We start from the raw sequence: 22882 nt of genomic DNA, 5'->3' as shown, positions 1-22882 counted from the left end.
GGGAACATTCCTTCATATACTGGTCAGGATCTAGTGGCATTCTTGACAATCCATCAGCGTCTGCATTTGCTTTCCCTGGGCGGTATTTAATGCTAAAATTGAAGTCTGCAAGTTCTGACACCCATCTATGGCCAGTCGCATTTAATTTTGCTGTAGTGAGAACATAGGTAAGTGGATTGTTGTCTGTATATACAACAAATGATGGACTATAGTACAAGTAGTCTCTAAAACGGTCACATATTGCCCATTTCATTGCCAAAAACTCAAGTTTTCCCGGGTGCAAATGGTAGTTTTTCTCTGCTGCAGTATGAGTTCTTGAGCCATAACCAATAACTCTCAACTTGCCATTTTGCCTTTGATATAGGACAGCACCAAGTCCTTCCTGAGACGCATCACAGTGCAGTATGAATGGGATGTTGAAGTCTCGATATCCCATCACTGGTGGCTTAACTAACAAATCAATCAGTCTCTCCAGGATTTCTTGATGATGGCCAGTCCAATTGATGGGCTGATGTGCAGGAAGTTGACTTTTTTCCTTCTGTTTGGATCTATCTCTCTTTGCTTTCTTTTGTGAGGGTGATGGTGAACATGGCCCTACCGACAGTAGATCATACAGTGGAGCGGCAATCCGGGAGAAATTTTGAATATATGTCCGGTAGTAGGACAGAAAACCTAGCATTTTTCTAAGCTCTCCCACTGTAGATGGAGGTTTGTTTTTCAAAGCCATTACTGGAGCAATTTCTGCTGGATCCATAGTATAGCCATCAGCAGAGACACTCTTACCTAGGAACCGGACTTGTCTTTTGAACAGCTCACATTTCTTCGGTGTTAGCTTGATTCCATGCTGTTGGTAGCGCTGAAGCACAGTCCGTACATGTTCCACATGTTCAGTGAAAGACTTACTGTGAACCAGGTTGTCATCAAGATATGGTTGACAGATACTGTCTCTCAGTCCTTCCAAGCATTCTTCCATGCTTCTCTGAAATTCCGCTGGAGCTGAGCTGAGCCCAAAAGGAATACGGATCCATTCATATAATCCCCAAGGTGTTATAAAGGCTGTCAAAGGCCTACTGGATTCTTCCATAAATCCTTGGTGATAGGCTTTCCCTTGATCAAGCACAGAAAACCATGAACTTCCTGACAAACTATTCAGCATATCTTGGATTCTCGGTATAGGATGACGGTCAGGAACTGACTTCTGGTTTAGTTCTCTATAATCACAGCAGAGTCTCAGGCTACCATCTCGTTTTCTTACACATACTATAGGAGAAGAGTAGGATGATTTTGACTTTCTAATCCATCCTCTATTTATCAGGTCTTGTAGGTACTCCTTCACTTCGTTATGAAGCGGTTTTGGCACCGAAGTATATGTCTTTTTAACGGGGGTGGTGTCTTTTAGATTAATCTTTAATTGGAGTGATGGAATACATCCAACATCAGACTCATCTCTGGAGAAGGCATGACATTCTTCTCTTAACATCTGCCTCACTATGCACTGTTCGTCTGCATCAAGATGATCCATAGGAACCGGAGGATCCCATTCCTCTTTAACTGAAGACACTTCACCCTCTGCTTTGTCAACATTTTCCACTGTTTGTATGTTTGCAGTCAGAGAAGAAACTTGAACAGGTTTTATGCAAGCTGGGTATACCGCTTTGACTGTTTCCAAGTGACCCAACACGGTTTTTGGATCCAGTACAATATCATGTTTCGTGGGGTTCATTACTGGAATGGTTACCCGAGCATAGTTGTCATAAGGTACAATCACAACTGTCTCATCTGTATATATTCCCTCTGGTAACTGTGCAGTGTTACTTGACACAAAGAGCTTTTCCTGGTTCTTCTTATGAGGTCCCACATGGACACCACACTTGACACCCATTATAGTACCTGCAGGAATAATGGTACGACGTACTCCAGTTCTTACCTCCTTCACAAATGTTTCTGCTTGGCTCACTTGGATGGCTTTTACCACCATCTCTGCCCTTCTTGTCGGCAGTGAAAATGATGCAGCCAGTGTACTCACCAAAGATGATGAAGGGATTTTTCTCAGGATGACTTCCTCAATCACATTATATCCAATGATTGGCTCTTCAGCTACATTATTGTCACTAGATACTAGAAAAGGCACCAGAAGTTCTATGTTGTCATTACCAGAGGACAGCTGGAAGGTTACTTCTATCCAACCAATGAAAGGAATTTCGGTCTTGTTTACCGCTCTCCCGCATAATGGTTCAGAGCCTAGTAATTCTTCCACTGCCCTTACTTCTGTTTGAGGAAGGTACTGCTGCCGCCAACTTTCATTGATGATACTTGCTTGAGCTCCAGTGTCCCATAATGCCTGAAGAGGAACCCCATTTAGTTTACATAGGACCATACACCTTTTTCCTATTAAATTGATGAGTTTTCTTTGGCCTCTCGACACACTTTCACTCATCTGTAAGTTAGTTGTCGTGCACTTCCTAGAAGTGACTTGCTGTATATTGTTCTGTTGAAGCTCCAGTTGTTGGATACGATCACATACATTTTGGAAATAAGTATGTAGCAGATTTTCTTTGGCTTCCATACCCGAAGATGGTACTTTCTTTGGTTGGGACTGGGGCTTGACACAGGTTACTGATTGTCCCTCATCAGCAACCTCCTGTCTTTTAACTGTGCAGATCTGGGTGCACAACATCCCCTAGCATAATGTCCTTCTTTGCCACATTTGTAGCAGTGGCGACATGTATGACCTTGATTTGATGTCTTGCAGGCCTCACAAATTGGATTCTGCTTATTTCTGGAAGTTACTTGGGATAAAACCAATCTTGGTTTTTGAGAAGTCTTAAGTAACTTTTTCAATTCTGACATCTCATTCCTCAGTTCTTTCACAGCCTCCTCCCAGTTTGTCACTTCTGTATCTCCTGAAAGTGGTACGTTCTTTGATTTTAGTGTAGGTGGGGCGGTTTGAGTTGTAGATGACTCTACTTTTGTAAGTAATCCTTGTTGTGTGGTACCAGCCTGCATTTCGCCAAGTTTGCTGATTTTGCTGGAAGAGTACTTCTTTAATTTCTGTTCCCTCTCTTGTTCCCAACTGGCAGCTTCATTCATTTTCTTTATTAATACATCATCAGTGACAGTGGGATCATCCAAATAAGGTTTCAATTGGAATTTAATGTGTTCACTGAGCAGTCCTGTTCCTACTGATCTCAGGAATTTCCTTTGAATCAAATCCGTTTCAAATTTTTCCTCTGCTCCCACTTCTCTAGAGGCAAAGAGAAGTCTGTCCTTTAGTTCTATAGCCCTGAAGAGGAAATTTTGAGCAGATTCTTTGCTGTCTTGCGAGATATTTACCAACCGGTGGTATAAGTCAGAGTTGCTCTCCTCCTTGTAGTGTCCTTTTAGGATAGTCTTCAGCTGTGGCAGTGTTAGATCACTTTTTATCTCTAACATATTTCTTATACTCAGGCCGGGGCTACTGCCTCAATCACTTCTAATTCACTGTAGCCCTTTTGCAGTCCCATGTCTATCTGGTGCATGAGATTTGTGTAAGACAGTTTGTCTTTTTGACCTCTTTCACCAATTTGACCACTAATTTTAAAGTCTTTCCGTATTGTCATTTCTGGCCACATGTTCTGTGGAGAAGTCCTGCAGTAAGTCTCTCTCTCTGACACCTCTTGCTTTGCTTGACTTGATGTCTCAGAAACAAGGGCTTTTTCTAACAGTTCGCTAGATTCCTGGAATGCTTTCTGCAAAGCAAGGTACTGTGCCTTTAAATCTTCCAATTGAGTCTGGGTCTTAGTCTCTTTTGCCTGTGCCCTGACCTCTGCCTCTGAATGCAGATCTGTAATGAACTGTTTGCACTTTTGGAGGAACAGACAGGTAACATCTTCATCCTCTGTTTCTCCCACTTCATCAAGCAGTTTATTGATAGCATTCAGCAGGTGCCTGCGGGTTCTGGCTTTGGAGATTTGCTCCCCTGGCACTTTAAGATATTTGCTAACAGCACCCAGTTCATCAAATGTTAGATGCAGCAAGGACTCACTAATGTCATTAATACAGCTCTCCACATCCATTGTCAGTCTGCTGGGCAGGATCCCACTGAGGGGACACTCACAGGATATCACTGAGATGGCTACACTTTACAATTGGTTCTTTTCTATCTCTTATTGAGTGAATTCTGCTCTGTATCTTCTATGAATTGTCACTCAATCCCATCCTCGTCGCCATTTTTGTTGCACACCTAATGAACTAACACTGGTGTGGTTGGGGGGGTTTATATTCTTTATTCACTTTATCTGTAATCATAAGGGACATGCATCAATATGGAGAGTAGGACCTCCCTTCTTCTTGCTATCTGAGGTGCACTACAATAAGTGTCCTTACATACTATCTAGTAGTTATACATTAGCATCAAGTTCTCAGTCATTCCTAACATCAGTGACTGTATCAACATATACTGAACAATACAATATGAGAATATAACAACAACATGGCTGCAGCAATTAATCACTTTATCTGTAATCATAAGGGACATGCATCAATATGGAGAGTAGGACCTCCCTTCTTCTTGCTATCTGAGGTGCACTACAATAAATGTCCCACCAGAGACACACCTCTGAGATACATGGTCCCACTCTAGTGTCAGATTACAGGACCTGTAAACTGCTAGTCTGACACTAGGTAATATTCAAATTTTTGTGTGGTGGATCTTTCTGTATATATATCACATACACATGGAAATAAATGGTTGGTTGAGATTGAATATGTGCAGAGTTTCTTAGATTTTGCTCGGATTGTCTTGGAATTTGCATTTACTCAGAGTAAACATACTCTACAAATAGGATCCTTTTTCAGCTGTACTACTAGCAATTTTTATATTTTTGGCACATACAAGTCTACTATGCTACATTCTATGTATTTTTGCTATTTATTTTTTGTGTGTAGTGTTTGTATATAGAGTTATGTTTCATTGTATACTACTTGCATCACATCATTGACTGCCTAGGGTCTGACAGCTACGGCCCATATTTAGTAATAGACAGTGTATATTTAAGCAGTCTGAAAGAAAGTAGCAGATTTACCCCAGTGACTGATAATGGATGTTAAATCAGGTGCATCTTTAGACTTTCTACCTTTTTTTTTTTTTTTTTTTTTTTTTGGGGGGGGGGGGGGGGTGCAGGGAGTTCCTTAATATCAGGGGGTAATCCTACTAATATTGTAAATGTGAAAGTATGTGTGTTTGGATGTTTGTGTGATTGTTCCTCAATCACGCAAAAACGGCTGAATGGATGTGGATGAAATTCGGCACATAGTTTGTAACCTGTAGTAACACATCGGCTACTTTTTATCCCAGTAAATTACACAGCTTCACAACTGTTATGAATTTATGTTCACATACTGTATTACACTGCTCTTGCAGCAGCTGATAAAGCCAGGTCTGTTATCTCCCTATGTAAACACACATACAGTGGGGCAAAAAAGTATTTAGTCAGTTACCAATAGTGCAAGTTCCACCACTTAAAAAGATGAGAGGCGTCTGTAATTTACATCATAGGTAGACCTCAACTATGAGAGACAAAATGAGAAAACAAATCCAGAAAATCACATTGTCTGATTTTGTAAGAATTTATTTGCAAATTATGGTGGAAAATAAGTATTTGGTCAGTAACAAAATTTCATCTCAATACTTTGTTATATATCCTTTGTTGGCAATGACAGAGGTCAAACGTTTTCTGTAAGTCTTCACAAGGTTGGCACACACTGTTGTTGGTATGTTGGCCCATTCCTCCATGCAGATCTCCTCTAGAGCAGTGATGTTTTGGGGTTGTCGCTTGGCAACACGGACTTTCAACTCCCTCCAAAGGTTTTCTATAGGGTTGAGATCTGGAGACTGGCTAGGCCACTCCAGGACCTTGAAATGCTTCTTACAAAGCCACTCCTTCGTTGCCCTGGTGGTGTGCTTTGGATCATTGTCATGTTTAAAGACCCAGCCACGTTTCATCTTCAATTCCCTTGCTGATGGAAGGAGGTTTGCACTCAAAATCTCATGATACATGGCCCCATTCATTCTTTCATGTACCCGGATCAGTCGTCCTGGCCCCTTTGCAGAGAAACAGCCACAAAGCATTATGTTTCCACCCCCATGCTTTACAGTAGGTATGGTGTTTGATGGATGCAACTCAGTATTCTTTTTCCTCCAAACACGAAAAGTTGTGTTTCTACCAAACAGTTCCAGTTTGGTTTCATCAGACCATAGGACATTCTCCCAATACTCTTCTGGATCATCCAAATGCTCTCTAGCAAACTTCAGACGGGCCCGGACATGCACTGGCTTAAGCAGTGGGACACGTCTGGCACTGCAGTATCTGAGTCCCTGGCGGCGTAGTGTGTTACTGATGGTAGGCTTTGTTACATTGGTCCCAGCTCTCTGCAGTTCATTCACTAGGTCCCCCCGCTTGGTTCTGGGATTTTTGCTCACCGTTCTTGTGATCATTTTGACCCCACGGGGTGAGATTTTGCGTGGAGCCCCAGATCGAGGGAGATTATCAGTGGTCTTGTATGTCTTCCATTTTCTAATTATTGCTCCCACAGTTGATTTCTTCAATCCAAGCTGGATGCCTATTGCAGATTCAGTCTTCCCAGCCTGGTGCAGGGCTACAATTTTGTTTCTGGTGTCCTTTGACAGCTCTTTGGTCTTCACCATAGTGGAGTTTGGAGTCTGACAGTTTGAGGGTGTGCACAGGTGTCTTTTTATACTGATAACAAGTTTAAACAGGTGCCATTACTACAGGTAATGAGTGGAGGAAAAAGGAGACTCTAAAAGAAGAAGTTACAGGTGTGTGAGAGCCAGAAATCTTGATTGTTTGTAGGTGACCAAATACTTATTTTCCACCATAATTTGCAAATAAATTCTTACAAAATCAGACAATGTGATTTTCTGTATTTGTTTTCTCATTTTGTCTCTCATAGTTGAGGTCTACCTATGATGTAAATTACAGATGCCTCTCATCTTTTTAAGTGGTGGAACTTGCACTATTGGTGACTGACTAAATACTTTTTTGCCCCACTGTATAACCCTGAGTCCATTGTGTACAAGCATTTGCATATTATCTGATCTGCTCCAGGGAACATGCTGACACACTGGATGGGAAAACACCTTTAATCCAAATTCGTAGTTTGCTTCTTTTAAACATGCCAGGAAAAAGAAAACCTAATTTGTTGCAAAATCAACGAGAGATATGAGGGAAGCCAGAAGTCAACAGAGTTCTCCTCAAGCGGAGCTGAGGGGGATCATTGGCGCCAACAACACGCTCATAATATGCCATCCTAGTGAGCTGCTGAGATGCCAGAACAATCATGGGCACAGTGCAAGGAACAAGTTTAGCGGCAGGCCAGCTTGACAGCTGCCGAAAGCCGGAGCAGGTGGATTATCAACGCCAACAACACGCTCAATATATGGCGTCCGAGCGAGCTTCTGAGATGCCGAAATAATCACAGGCACGGCGTGAGGAACAAGTTCAGCAGCAGGACAGCTTAAGAGCGGTCGAAACACCAGAGCAGGAAAACCATCAACGACAACACGCAGACAAAGTCGCGGGCAGAGGCTAGTAATGATATAAGGGGGTATATAAGGTGGTCATTGGGGCAAGCAGTGGTATTAAGAGCTCATTAGGGGGTATTATTAATACAAGGGGGCATTGGCAGGAAGCATATACGTAAGGGAGTATTGGACTATATTAATTTAAGGTGAGCAATATTGATTTACAGGGGTTGTTCAGAAATTTTAGAGGTCAGGGAGGAGGCTGTGGAAGGTGAAACATGAAAAAAATCATACCTTCCCCCAGTGCCTTGGTGTCTTCCACCGGCATCCAGGCAAATCAGCAACCACAGAAAACGAACTGATGATGTCATACTCACATATATCACCAATTCTTTTCCTCAGCCTCATGTGCAGCACATGTTGGACCAGAAAGCAAATTCGGACGCCAAAGTACTGGGAATGGGTGAGGATGATTGTTTTTTTTAATGTTTCTCCTTCCTTGGCATCCTCTCTGACTTCTGAGATTCCTAGTCAACCCCTTTAAGGGGATATGCAGGAGTGTAATTAATTAGGGATAACAAAGAGGATTAATAATTGATGGACACTCTTAATTAAAAGGGGTCTTCCAAGATCATAACTTTTAATGCAGGGAGCAGGGGACAGTTATAATGTATCGTCCCCTCTTTATGTGTGCTTGTATGTATACAGAACAGCTGCAGCGGCGATGTTGTCAAGCCCAGGAGCAGCCAAACACTGTATATTGCTATACTGGTGAGCGCAGGGTTTGGCTGTTTGTCTTGTTAACTTGACGTTACTGCAGCAGCCGCTACGTATACAGAGCAGTGGAAGTAATGGGCGGCCCAGCACAGGAACAAAAGGCCGAATTCAGGTAAGTGTCAGCGCATTTTTATTTTATAACCCAGTCTGATCCTGGACATCCTCTAAGAGGGCATAAAGGAAGCATTATTAACCCAGGGTGCACACAGGGATATTAGTTTAAAGATAAATACAGGGTATTATTCATTTACAGGGGATTTTCATACTGTATATTATATAATTGGGGGCATTAGCAGGATGGACTTTGTGTAGGTGAGGTCAATATAGGTCAGGTGTCTGGAAAAGTGAGGAGCCAAAGATGTATGTGCTGCAAACTTTACAGAGACAAGTCACAGCTGAAAGAAGTGGTCATAGGTGAAGACACGAGAAATGTGAAAGATTACAGAGAAGTCACCTGTAAGTCACAAAATGTTACTGCACTGTATTCACCTAAATGGTCTGCAGACCCAATATATACCACTATATTGTCACTGTATAGTGATAATATTTGTATAACTAGGTTGGGGGCCGAATATGACATGATTGTCCCCTCTGTCCTGAACCCCTAGTTACACCTCTGATACAGAGCATAAAGCCAAAAGCAGATCGCTCTATACACTGTATAATCGCCAGGCAGTACTACTGTATCACAGCTCCCATTGACGTCACAGGCAATTAACTGATAAATATCCAAAAAAGAAATCAGCTGAATTAATGGATGTGAACTCGCTTTCATCGATTATTTCAAGTATTTTGCATCCACGGCATCCTGTTTCACAATGTCATTGGCTAAAACTGTACACTATCCAATTAGGTCGCTGATATGTGAATAACAAGGTAAAATGTTTAATTAATCAGGATTTATGCAATAAACACATGGGGTACAAGGGTAATTATTAAACTGGGCAGTATTAATTTAATGTGATACTCGGGTGCATTCAATGGCGTAAATAATGGGGTATCTGCGGTAACGGCTGCCACAGGGCCTAGGACATTAGGAGGCTCAGAAGGCCCCTGATGTTTTTTAGTTTTTCTTTTATAGGCTGCTACCTGCTGGAGTAACCATGTCAAATGTTCGCCTTGGGGCCCATCCATTCCTAGCTACACCACTGGGTGCATTGTTAGAGGGCATTATAAATTGCAGGGACACGGTTACTTTGGGAGGGGGGTAGGTGGGGCATACAGGGGCATCAATAACATAAAAATGTGCACAGAGGGTATTATTTATTTCCAGGGGATTTTATATTATAATTGAGGGTAGCAGCAGGATGCAGACTGGAGGCACCTGGAAAAGTAAGGAGCCAAAGATGTCTGTGTCAGTCACAGCTGGAATAAGTGGTCATGGCGGTCCTATCCAGATGGAAGAAATGAAAAATGTGAATGGTTACAGTGAGAGACGTTACCTGTAAGTAACAACATTTTTCCTGTATTGTACTTCAGGAAAATGTTCTGCAGAGCCCTGTGTACAACTGGAATCTACTAGAGATGAGCGAACAGTGAAATATTCGATATTCGATATTCATTTCGAATAGCCCCTCAATATTCGACTATTTGAACGAATATTGAACCCTATTATAGTCTATGGGGAAAAATTCTTTGTTTCAGGGGAAGCCACTCTTCGACTCAGGAGAGTCACCAAGTCCACTATGACACCTCAGCAAATGAGGACAACACCTCTGGAATGCAACTGGGACAGCAGGGGAAGCATGCCTGGGGGCATCTAACAAGCCCAAGTCACTGTATTACGCCACTATCTCGTTGGGATCCCTGTCAGCTTGCGATATGCGGGAGCTGACTTTTTCCCATAGGAAAAACATACATACAGGGTTCAGCACTGCTACATCTGAGATGCAACAGGGTTCAGCGCACAGCCAGCCCTGCTGCATCTGAGATCGGACCACAATGGAGACTGCTGTGGACCGAACTTAGACTCCGCCTCCTCCGGCAGAACGAGCGTTGATTGGCCGAATGCTGTACATTGTATGTACGAATGCTGTACATTGTATGGCATTCAGCCAATCAACGCTGGTCAATGCATTCCTATGAGGAAAAAGTCAGCTCCCGCATAATGCAAGCTGACAGGGATCACAACCAGATAGAGCCCCAAAGAGCTGTTTGAGTAACATTCCCCCCTAAATAAAGGTAATCCCTAGCTAACCCTGCCCGTATATCTATCCCTGTCTCACAGTCACATAGTTCACAGTCTCATATGACCGGATCTGAAATCCACTATTCGTATAAATTGGAGGTCAGCTGATTTAGCCAGCCAATTACTTTTTTCGATTTTCTTTCTATGCCTACGTTGTCATAGTTCCTGTCCCACCACCCCTGCACAGTTATTGGTGCAAAAAAAGTGCCAGGGAAGGTGGGAAGGGATACAAATTTTTTGTGTGTTTGCCGCGTGGTATTCGATTGGAATCGAATAGCTCGAGCATCCTGATAGTCGATTGAATATCAATTTGATCGAACGCCGTTCGCTCATCTCTAGTATCTACTAATTTATGGTGATTTTATAGTGGCAATATTGGTATATCTAGGTAGAGGGCCCACTTAAATGTGCTCACCCCCCTGTGTTGAACCTCTAGCTACACCTCTGAAATTCACCCTAATGCATCCGCCATCATCCATTGTGAAGACAGAAGTTTGTAACGTATGACTAATACTATTCAGGGTATCTGATTTCTGAAATTATTGATCCTAAAATGGATGATAAAAGAAGGCATGTGGACAATGTCTATTTTCTTACAATGGAGATTGTAATCCAGAGCAGAATACGATTTCTAGTGAAAACAGAGCAGGGATGGGTAGGATGTGAAAACAGGCTGTAATTCCACTTTAATTGAATAGCACAGAAGAAGGAATACGCAGAACCATCTGTGAATTTTTGCCTCACCCACCTTTTTGGCTGCGTGCATCCTCTATGCTGCCATAATGTACGCATTTGCATGTGACTATCCATGCTGAATATCATAGTTCTGCACCCTGGCCGCTTATTTATAGATAGGGAGATGAGTAAGAAAGAGAAACATAAATGACAATATGTGTCCTGCCACATGAAAGCTGCACTACTTTCTCATTCTTCATATGGTATTCATTGCTAAGAATGCCACTTTTAGGCTGAGGCTCCACATTGCGGAAAAGCAGCTTTTTTTTTTATTTATTTTGCTTCAATTTTTTGAGTGCAAGCCGAGAGTGGCTACACAAGAAATGAGAAATTTATAGGAAGCTCTTATACTTCTCCTTTTTTCTCAATCCACTCCTAGCACAGCAAACTCTGCAACAAAAAAACTGCTTTTCTGCAATGTGGGGCCTCAGCCTTAAATGGACATCATAAGAAACATACTAAGTCATTAAAAAGTCCATAGTTTTTCTGTTTACAGCTAAATCTACATATTTGCAGCTTTTTTTTTTTTTTTTTATTGTGACACTGCTTCAGGAATGAAATGTTTTTAATTTTTACATTAGTTCGCCATTACAAATTTCCTATTGTTTTATTGCTACAGCTCCTGTGCAGATATATGTATCTCTATGGTAACAGACAACAATCAATCCCTATGTTGTCTGATCCTGCATCATAGACTGATATAGATGGCAGTGACTACTCATTTAATCCTCATATTTTCATAATAGATGTAAAAAACATTGTATTTAAGGTCAGGACCCCACATTGTGAAAATGCGGCGTTTTGGAGCTGGTGGAGACAACAAATTAATATCCATTCCTCTGTAATGGAGTAGTTTTGTGGTGCTATTTCTCTCTGGATTGCTGTGGGAATTCCATATTTTCAACCCCACTGCAAAAGTTGAAAGCCAGTGTGAAAGCCCATAGCATAAACTAACATGGGCAATTTTCTCTGCAGGTTTTTAGTTTAACATGCAGATGAAACTTTGTTAAATCTATCCAGCTCTGCTGCTACTGTATATGATAGTGGGTGTATATCCTGAGGGAATCCAACCTACAAGTAGCAGAGAAACAGCAATACAGTGAGCCATCTGGGGAATGTATTTTTCTGGACAGTCTAGTAGTTAAGAGCACAGAACTGGAAGGTAACATGGAAGCAGAATGGTATTACCCTTTGGGTCTATTTATGTAGGTTATATATTTTTATATATAATTTTCTATCAATGTTTTATTAATTTATTTAAATAATCTGCATTGTTATAGGTCTTGTTAAATTGCCAGATTAAAAGAATTTTACATATAGGAGTATGAGAGAGAATCACATATAAGAAAATAAGAAGGTATCTGGGAGAGGGTAAGTATAGACTTTAACACATGTAGAATGATGTTATGTTTGAGAATGGTCTTAAATGCATTGTACGACAAGTGTGTCGCAAATGCAATATTTAGTCCTAATATGATCAGCAGTATAATAATCTGGACCTGTAAGAAGACCTAAAGTGCTTTTGAAATGCTCAGTATGACCAAGGACATTATCAGTTTGATAGAACAAGGCTTCCACCTAGTGTTATACTCTGGTAATGCTTGAGCAGCTGATTTATATATAGTGTTAGAATTCAGTAACTATATTTTTCTGTATTAAATAGCTCTTTAGCTTCCATCAGACAACTAAGAGCAGTGGCGTAACTACCGCCATAGCAGCAGAGGCAGCTGCCACAGGCCCGGGACATTAGGGGCCCGGTGACAGCCACTACCGCTGCTATCATTATACTTGGGGGTCTTTTCGGGCCCCCGAGTATAATGATTGGCGGACCGGGAGAGGTAAGAAACATAAAAAACACTGTTACTTATCTCTCAACGATCCTGCCAGGGCTCCTTCCTGACGTCCTTTCTGACATCTCTGACGTCACATGAACCCGGCCTGCGTCCCGGGTCATGTGACGTCCGACGTCATTGAAGAAGGACGGCAGCGGAGAAGACAGCATAGGAGCCGGGGGACAGGTAAGAAACAGTAGTTTTTTATGTTTTTATTCCCCCGGGTCTCCGATTATTATACTCTCGGGTCTGAAGAGACCCCAGAGTATAATAATTGTTTATAGGTGTCCACAGTGGGACATAATACTGTGTGCAGGAGCTACTATGGGGGATAATACTGTGTGCAGGGGCCACTATTGGGGATAATACTGTGTGCAGGGGCCACTATGGGGGACAATACTGTTTTCAGGGGCTACTATGGGGGATAATACTGTGTGCAGGGGCCACTAAGGGACATAATACTGTGTGCAGGGGCCAATATGGGGGATAATACTGTGTGAAGGGGCCACTATGGGGCATAATAGAACGCGCAGGAATGCGTAGGAGGGGGTCGGTCGAGTTCTTCGGCATCGGTGTCGGTTGGGGGGGGGCCATGTCAAAAGTTCGGCCCCGCCATTCCTAGTTACGCCACTGACTAAGAGATTAATTTTCATTCTTCATTCACAAAGGTTAATGTGGCAAAGTGGTGTGCACCAAAAACCCCTGGTTTATAGCAGATTCTCCAAGAGCACAGATTCTTGGCCGTATTGCATTTCTTTATATTTTACTATCAGGCTGTAACACAATAATAATAGGCTGCCACCACTTAGGAAGGATACTATGGTGGATTATGTAGATAATCTGTTTTCCTTTAGTCATAACAGCAGCACAATGTTGGGTATTTCTGCCCGTGTGCTGGTAGGACAAGCAGAATTTTTAATCAGCAATCTAATTAATATACATGACCAGGCCCTATAAGAGGGCAAAGAGACCTCCCCCCCCCCCCCCCCGCGTGTTAATATAAGAGTACAATAATGATACAATACAATAGGTAGGGAAGCTTTGTGCTGCTGTTATGACTAAGGGAAAACAGATTATCTACACAATCCACCATTCCCTGTCGTCATACCAGCAGCACAATGTGGGGAGATGCCAAGTAATCCCCTTAGGGAGGGTTTCCTAGCTTTACGGAGCTCAAGACTGACCGCCCAAAGGCAGTAGCATAATTAGATTGCTGATTATAAATTCTGCCTGTCCTACCAGCACACAGGGGCAGAAATACCATACATTGTGCTGCTGGTATGACGACAGGGGATGGTATATTTCCTAGAGATTGTTAGAGGGTATCAGAATTGTACATGTTCTTTTGCAATTCTTATTGTTATTTGGACCTATTTTAGAGGGTATGACATTTTGGACAACCTCTTTAAGACCTGTGACCCTTCCTCTTTACATGCAAATCTCTAATATGATATTTGAGTAGTGTCGGATAGTTTGAAAATCCCTTAGCTCAGAGCAATGTCTTCTAATTTGTATATATAGTAAATTTAGATTTTTAGCAGTACAAAAATAAGTACTGTAAGGGCTAGTTCACACGGGGTTCCGCATGAACACATTCCGTCGTGGCTGCCAGTGCAGTGCACTGGCATCCCATCGTGGCTTTCTGCTCCGGATTAGGCCCAAATGAATGGGCTTAGTCCAGAGGGTGGTATCGCACGGCTGAATCAGCCACGGAATCCAGTTGAAGAATGGGCAGCTCGTTTTTTTTGTTCCATGAGCTGGAACAAATTGCTTGTGGTAAAAGGAAATGATCAGCTCGCATTGATTTCAATGGGAGGCGGTAGGATTTTGACGTAGATTCCACGTCAAAACCCTGACCATTTTGCCCCGTGTGAACTAGCCCTAAATCTTGGTTCAGGGGAATGGGACGTCGAGAAGTGTCGCAGAGAGGATTTCACTCCATACTGGAGGTTGTTGTCAACTTGTTTTCTTGTTAGGAGAGAAGCAGATAATCTTTTTCAGTGGAACATGCCTAATATCACGTGGCTAAATATGTAACCATATTGCGTCCTTTTTATATTCTTACATTGCTAATTTGTTTTTGTCAAATATACAGTTACTGTGGATAAGGTACAAAGCATCCCACACCAAACATCCCTTTGTCTTTGTTCTATCTTTTTCTACATGATTGCTCAGTTATACATGTAATCTTATCATGTTCCTGTTATGTACACGGTTCATTTATTATGATATGTAAGCCTTCCACATTGGATTACCTACCCTAGAAGGTATTGCTCTGTTCACATTGGGGGGGAAATTTATCGATCCCTCTATACTCCAGTTTTCTGGAATATAGGGATGATATTGTGGCACACATTCGGCAGAAGGCCCTTTTTTGTGCCAAATGTACACCAAAACCCTTGTTGATTGTGGATGGAATGGGGTGGGCTGAGGCGGCATATTTATTATAACTCACACCAGTTTTCTAGTGTGAGCTGTAATGGAAATCTGTCAGTTATTTACTGGCATAGGTCTCCATTATAACTCATTGCTATGAACCTAATTTATGAAGAGGCTGGAGCCTCTTCCTAAATCAGCTGTGGCCTGCGTGTGGTAGGGCCTATATTAACACTGGCGTGCAAAACTTAATTAGTCTTACCCTTTTTCTCAGTTGGTCTAGGTGGTATAAAAACAAAAAAATCTCCCAGGATGTGTCAAACACATCCATAAGCCACAATCCATAAATCGACTGGCATCAGTATGCATAAGGCTAGGTTCACATCTGCGCCTGTTCTACGTTCAGAGTTTCCATCCTTGCACCTGCTTAAACAATGTGGAGAGGAAAAACTTGTCTCTCTGCATTTTTTGGGCAGAAACCCTGCGGACTCCATTATAGTCTATGGGGTCAGCGAGTTTCCGCGGGTAACCGTTTTTTAAGTGGAGTGGGTTTCCATTCTTTGGATCCACAAGTGGACCTGAAGAATGAAAACCCGGACACAGGTGCCAATTTAGCATCTGTTTACTAATATGATGTATAATATGCTGTAGCTGAAACACATACTGCATGATACAGACGTATATACAGGGGCGTAACTACCGTGGTAGCAGCAGTAGCAGCTGCCACAGGGCCCGGGCCATTAGGGGGCCCGGTGACAGCCGCTACCGCTGCGTTTTTTTTTTGTTTTTTTTTAAATAGTCCGTTACGGGCCCCATTCACTTGCTGATCCTGGCTGGGCCGGGATCGGCAAGTGACACCGCGGGCTCCACAAACACTATCATTATACTCGGGGGTCTTTGCAGACCCCCGAGTATAATGATCAGCGCAGTGGCATAACTACCACCATAGCAGCAGAGGCAGCTGCCACAGGGCCCGGGACATCAGGGGCCCAGCGACAGCTACCTCTGCTACCCCCGCTCTTATCGCAGACAAACTGTTTTAACTGCGATAAGCGCAGGGGAAAGCTGGAAGGACCTTGTGTGACGTCATCTGTCACATGACTGGGTGGGCGTGTCTATAGCCCATACAGTCCTGGAAAGAGAAGGAGAGATCTGCTGCGAGGTAGTGAAGGGGAGGGGGAAGGGAGATGCAGGATGGAGAGTGTCTGTCTGTGTGTAAGTGTGTGTGAGTGTGTATGTATGTGTGGTGTGGAGCAACAGTAACCTAGGGGCAGAGATGGAGGGGAGGACATGAAAATGTGGGTAGAGATGAGGGGTGCATGAAACTGGGGGCAGATGGAGGGAGGGTATGAAATGTCATGTGACATCAGTGTGTTATTAAAGATGGCGAACACAACCAAAGACTGCAGCGGAGCCGGAGACAGGTAAGTAACTTTTTTTTTATGTCTGTATCTCCCCTCGGTCTCCGATTATTATACTCTGGGGTCTGAAAATACCCCAGAGTATAATAATTGTTTATGGGTGTTCATTATCGGGCATAATCCCGTGTGCAGGGGCCACAATGGGGTATAATACTGTGTGCAGGGGCCACTATGGGACATAATAGAGCGTGCAGGGGGGGGGGTGTTCGGTCGGTCGGTCGAGGTCTTCGGTGTCGGTCAGGAAGGGGGCGGGGGGGCCATGTCAAAAGTTCACCACGGGGCCCCGCCATTCCTAGTTACGCCACTGCGTATATATATATGTATCGCCGAGCATTAACATACAAACTACCTTGCGTCCTTAAAGGGATTCTCCCATCTCAGCCTTTCAGCCAGTGTCAGCAGTGTCTGCTTCTCACTTCCTGTATTTCTCTCCCTCCCCCTCCCTCCTGCTGAACAGGACACACAACACTTATGCAGGTCAGATAATCTGTAGATTCTTGTACAGAATGGACTCAGTGTTATCTGTGTGTTTACATAGAGAGATAACCTGACTAGGATTTATCAGATAACTGCAATTATCTGAGCAGATTGTCCTGCCGGCAAGAGCAGTGAGTGAGTGACGTCACTTGTCCTATAGGTCAGTGGTTATAGTAATGCAGTGTAAACAATGGGGGGAATAAATTCACATACCAGGCAAACAAAGCATAATTTCTAAACCAATATATTTAGGAAAAGGATTCAATTTACATAAGCTACCAGTATAGATAGGATCCTTGAGATGGGACAACCCCTTTAAGGGGGTCAATAAAATCAGTATTTCTCCAGATCAGCCTTTGCTTTCAAAACAACATCAATTCTTCTTTGTACACTTGCACACAGTTTTTGAAGGATTTTTGCAGAATGTTTGCAGAATGTTCCAAATATCTTGAAGGGCTAAGCAAGATCTTCCATGGATGTCTTGCTCAAATCCTTCTGTTTCTTCATGTAATCCAAGTCAGACTTGATTATGTTGAGATCAAAGCTCTATGGGGGCTGGTCATACCAAATATTGATGGTATTCAGATCTTTCTTTTGTTCAATAGCTTAATTTTGTTAATTGACAAAAATAAACTATTAACACTTTTATTTCTGAAAGCTTTCTTACTTTGCAGTATTTTTTCCTCACACACCAAAAAAAATTGCAAGCGGAAGATGCTGTATTTTCACAGGAAAGATTACCATGCTGCGTTTTTCAAATGTTTTTTTGCAGCATTTATTTTGCATCGAGGGGACAACATTATATTAAATCTCATCCACTTTGTTGGGACTGTAAAATACAGTGTTTTTTACCAGAGCGTTTCTGCAACACCCAAAAATGCATATGGACATAGGGCATGTTTGTTGTAGGTTTGTACCATACCCTTAAAATGGGGAAGCACAGTGGCGTAACTACCGGTGTAGGGGTAGCGGCTGCCACAGGGCCCGGGACATTAGGGGCCCGGCGACAGCCACTACCGCTGCGTTATTTTTCTTTTCTTTATAGGCCGTTACCGGTTGGAGTTACTTCAGCCGGTAACGGGACCTATTTACTTACTGATCCTGGCAGTGGCCGGCATCGGTAAGTGACACCACGGGCTCCACAAACATCATTATTATACTCAGGGTTCTTTTCGGACCAAGTATACCCGAGTATAATGATCGGAGGTCCAGGGGAGGTAGGAACATAAAAAACTAAAAAACTGTGTTACTTACTAGAGATGAGCGAACAGTAAAATGTTCGAGGTTCGATATTCGTTTCAAGTAGCCCCTCAATATTCAACTACTTGAATCGAATATCGAACCCTATTATAGTCTATGGGGGGGAAAATGCTCATTTCAGGGGTAGGCAACATTCGATCAAATTATACTTACCAAGTCCACGAGTGAGGGTCGGGTTGTATCCTCCGAGAAGTCTTCTCCGTGCAGCGTGCCCGCACTACAAGCGGACATGCGCAGTCGGCTCTGCCCAGGCCCGATGCCTGGCAGAGTGAATTCAGAGCCGGAAGACGCCGCGGGGAAGCTGCACGGAGAAGACTTCGAAAGGTAGGAGAAGAACCGGCGTTGATTGGCCGACTGTATAGCATTCGGCCAATCAATGCTGGTTCTGCATCGATCTTTTCCATTCGAATATTGAGTGGTACTCGATCGAGTATGAGTATTTCGAATACCATAGTATTCGATCGAATACCTACTCGAAAGAATACTACTCGCTCATCTCTATTACTTACCTCTCCGGGAAGGTTCGGGCCTACTTCTGTGACACTCCTGTACATCAGTGAAGATGGCCGACACCACCGAGGACTGCAGCAGAGGCGGGGATAGGTAAGCAACATTGTTTTTTATGTTGGTACCCCCCTTCATCCTTTGATTATTATATTCTGGGGTCTGAAAAGATCCCAGAATATAATAATCGTTCATGGGTTTCCACAGTGGGGCATAGTACTGTGTACAGGGGCCACTATGGGGGATAATACTGTGTGCAGGAGCCACCATGGGACATAATACTGTGTGCAGGGGCCCCTATGGGACATAATACTGTGTGCAGGGGCCACTAAGGGACATAATACTGTGTGCAGGGGCCACTATGGGGCATAATACTGTGTGCAGGAGCCACCATGGGACATAATACTGTGTGCAGGGGCCACCATGGGGCATAATACTTTGTGAAGGGGCCACTATGGGGCATAATACTGTGTAGGAGCCACTATGTGACATAATACTGTGTGCAGGGGCCAACATGGGGCATAATACTATGTACTGGGGCCACTATGGGGCATAATAGAGAGCACAGGAATGCGGGGTGGGGGATTGGTTGTGGTTTTCGGTGAGTGTCGGTCGGGGGGGCTTCCATGTCAAAAGTTCGCCACGGGGCCCTGCCATTCCTAGTTACGCCACTGGGGAAGTATTATGCAAAACTACATAAAAAGTACATTAGGCACATTTTCAGGAATACTAACTCCTCCTTACTTTGCTTTTTTCCTCCAAACCTGCCTACAATTTTTCCATTATACTGTATATATTTATTTTACAAACCTATGGGTCATGTTTGCCACTATATGACATAGCCGAGGAGATTTGCTCAGCACATGAATACAAAGGATAAAATAGACAGTCTTCTGGTGTCCGTGCCTAATTTTTTTTATTTTTTTTTTAGGGTGAACTTATTCATGTAGTTTATGTGGTACATTTAAAGGGTTAAATAACTGCTGCAGCTGTGGGCACATGTTGGGTACAATGATTTTACACACTAGTTATCGCACCTCTTCTAGGCCTAATCCACACTTTTTTAGGTTAGTGGATAAACTAGCCTTCCACATTGAGCCCAAGACTTTTCGCACCTTAGCAAAATCAAATTCCCAATCTGATTTTTTCCCTTAGCCCAAACAGCAGCACAACTGGGGTATTCCTGCCCCTAATGAGCTGTTAGGACAGGTGGAATTTTTAATTACCTAACAGCTTTTGACCCCTATAAGAGGCCGGAAGACATGCTCCTCCCTTGTGTTAGTAACAAGTATGATATACAGAGAGCAATTTATGCCAAGAGCTACACACACATACACAAAATCTGTACAACAGTACCTCCTAGGGAGGGAGCCTTGTGCTGCTGTTTGGGCTAAGGGAAAACAGATTATCATTCATAATCTTTCTTTCCCCCCCTACGCCCAACAGCAGCACAACTGGGGATTTAGCAAGTATTATTTCCCCTAGGGCGGGTCCTCCTGGCAGGCTGATGCCAAGATGGAGTGCCCAAACGCTGTAGCATTGGCCGTACGCCAGTCCAATCTGTAGTGTTTGGCAAAAGTCAGCTGTGAGCTCCATGAGGCTGCAGCACATATCTGGTCTAGAGAGAGGAACCGTGTCTCTGCCCATGATGTCGCCACTGCTCGGGTGGCATGAGCTCGTAAGAAATCTGGAACAGGAAGATTCTGGGCCCGAAGGGAACAGCTGATAGCTTCTCTGATCCATCTCGACAGGGTTACCTTTGATGCTTTAGCGCCTCTATTGTGGCCAAAAACATTAACCAGAAGATTCTCTGATCTTCGGAATGGTGCTGTACGATCTAGGTAAATACGTAGTGCTCTTACCAGATCCAGTGTGTGTAGCTTCTCCTCCTGCTCCGTAGCAGGAGAGGGAAAGAAGCCCGGTAGGGTGATCACTTGGTTGGTGTTCTGAAGTGTTGGTACCTTTGGCAAAAATCCCGGAACGATCCTTAGCTGTACCCTGTCAGGGAAGAAGGTTATGAAAGGTTCGGAGGCCGCTAGGGCCTGCAATTCGCCAACCCTCTTGGCGGAGACCTCACCTCCTGGTCAGGTAGTGGAAGATGTCCTGATTCAAGGAACATTCGCCTGCGGTCGGGTGGCCTCTGCTGAGTTGATCCGCTAGGATGTTCAGGCGGCCCTGGATATGTACTGCGGCCAGCTGGGAGAGGTTCCGTTCTGCCCAGTAGAAGATCAGGTTGGTGACTTGCAGGAGTGACGGGGACCTGGTTCCTCCCTGCTTGTTGATATAGTGGACTGTCGTCAGATTGCCTGATCTTACTTTGACCGCTTTCCCTCGTAGAAGTGGTGCATATGACAGAAGGGCTCGATGAACTGCGGTAAGCTCGCGCCAGTTGGATAAGTGCGTCCTCTCCCGCTGATTCCATGTACCTTGAACCGGGGTCTCCCCCAGATGAGCTCCCCAGCCTGTGAGGGAGGCATCTGTAGTCAACAGGGTCCAGGCGGGCTGGACCGAGGACTTCCCATCTCGCAGATGGGTCCACCAGGGCAAGGTTTGATGGGTGCTGATGGTTAACTGGATTGGCTTCTGTAAACCTGAAGGACTGTGATTCCAGACTCTCAAGATCTCGTTCTGTAGAGGGCGCATCCAGATGAAGTTGTTTGGGGCCCTGAAGAGGGCGGGTTCTTACCATCTTCTCTGGTGGCTGGGCAACAAAATTAATTTTATAGCCTTCCTGGATCGTCTGGATGACCCAGGGGTCCCAAATATTCTGGCGCCAGGCATCCACATAGTGGGAAAGACGGCCGCCCACCCCGGGGGCGAGGAGAGGGGAGGTAGGGTGGAAGGATTAGAAGGAGGTGCCCTTACGTTTACGAGAGGAGCCCCGACCTCTACCTCTGCCGGATCGTGGTTGGCCTCTAGTTCCTCTTCTGGAGGTGCCTCTTCCTCGAAAGGAGGGACTCTGACCTTCAAGGGGCTGTGGCAAATTCTTGCCTTTGGAGTCGGCCAGAGATTCCATAATCCGGTCGAGCTCCCTCCCGAACAGCCGTCCCGGCTCAAAGGGGAGACCACACAGGCTATTCTTGGAGGTGAGGTTAGCCTTCCAGGGCTTCAGCCACAAGGGCCGGCGAGCAGCAGTAGCCAGTGCCATAGATCTGGCGGCCAGACGGGTCTGAAAATGGGTCGCCTCCGTCAGATGATCCACCAGCAGAGAGATGTCCGACATTGTTGCCAGGAGGTCATCTCGATCCACTCCGGAATCTATGTCCTTGGCAAGTGACGAGAGCTCTGCCCGCAGACCAGTGGCCACCTCGTTCGCAACCATGCCCAGGGAGGCCTGGGCCGAGGAGGCTGAATAGACTCGTCTCAGTGATCCTTCCACCCGACAATCCATCGGATCCTTGAGACTCGACCCGTCCTCTGTCGGGAGGACAGTGCGCCTTGACAGCGACGTCAACCTTCGGCGGAGGACCCCACTCCTTTAGCTGTCCCTCAGGGATCGGGAATAAGGTCTTAAATCGCTTGGATGGCGCAAAGGGTTTTTCTGAGTGCCTCCATTCGCTCTCCATTAGGCGAAGCATTTCCGAGGACAGTCTGAAGGTACGAGACCTTCGACTTGGGCCTTCACCACTTTCCCGGTCTCTGATCCTAAGTGTCTTGAACACCCTGGACATCTTCTCTAAGGAGGAGATCTCCTTTTCCTCCTCAGAATCGGATGATGACTCCACGTCCCTAAGGCGCAGGTTCTCCAGGGGCGGAAGGGACAACTCGAAGTCCAGCCGTGGTCTCTTGG

This window comes from Leptodactylus fuscus, chromosome 1, assembly GCF_031893055.1.
Source record: "Leptodactylus fuscus isolate aLepFus1 chromosome 1, aLepFus1.hap2, whole genome shotgun sequence".
NCBI classification, from domain to species: Eukaryota; Metazoa; Chordata; class Amphibia; order Anura; family Leptodactylidae; genus Leptodactylus; species Leptodactylus fuscus.
The sequence above is the reverse complement of the archived record's forward strand: the minus strand, read 5'-3'. Positions refer to the sequence as shown.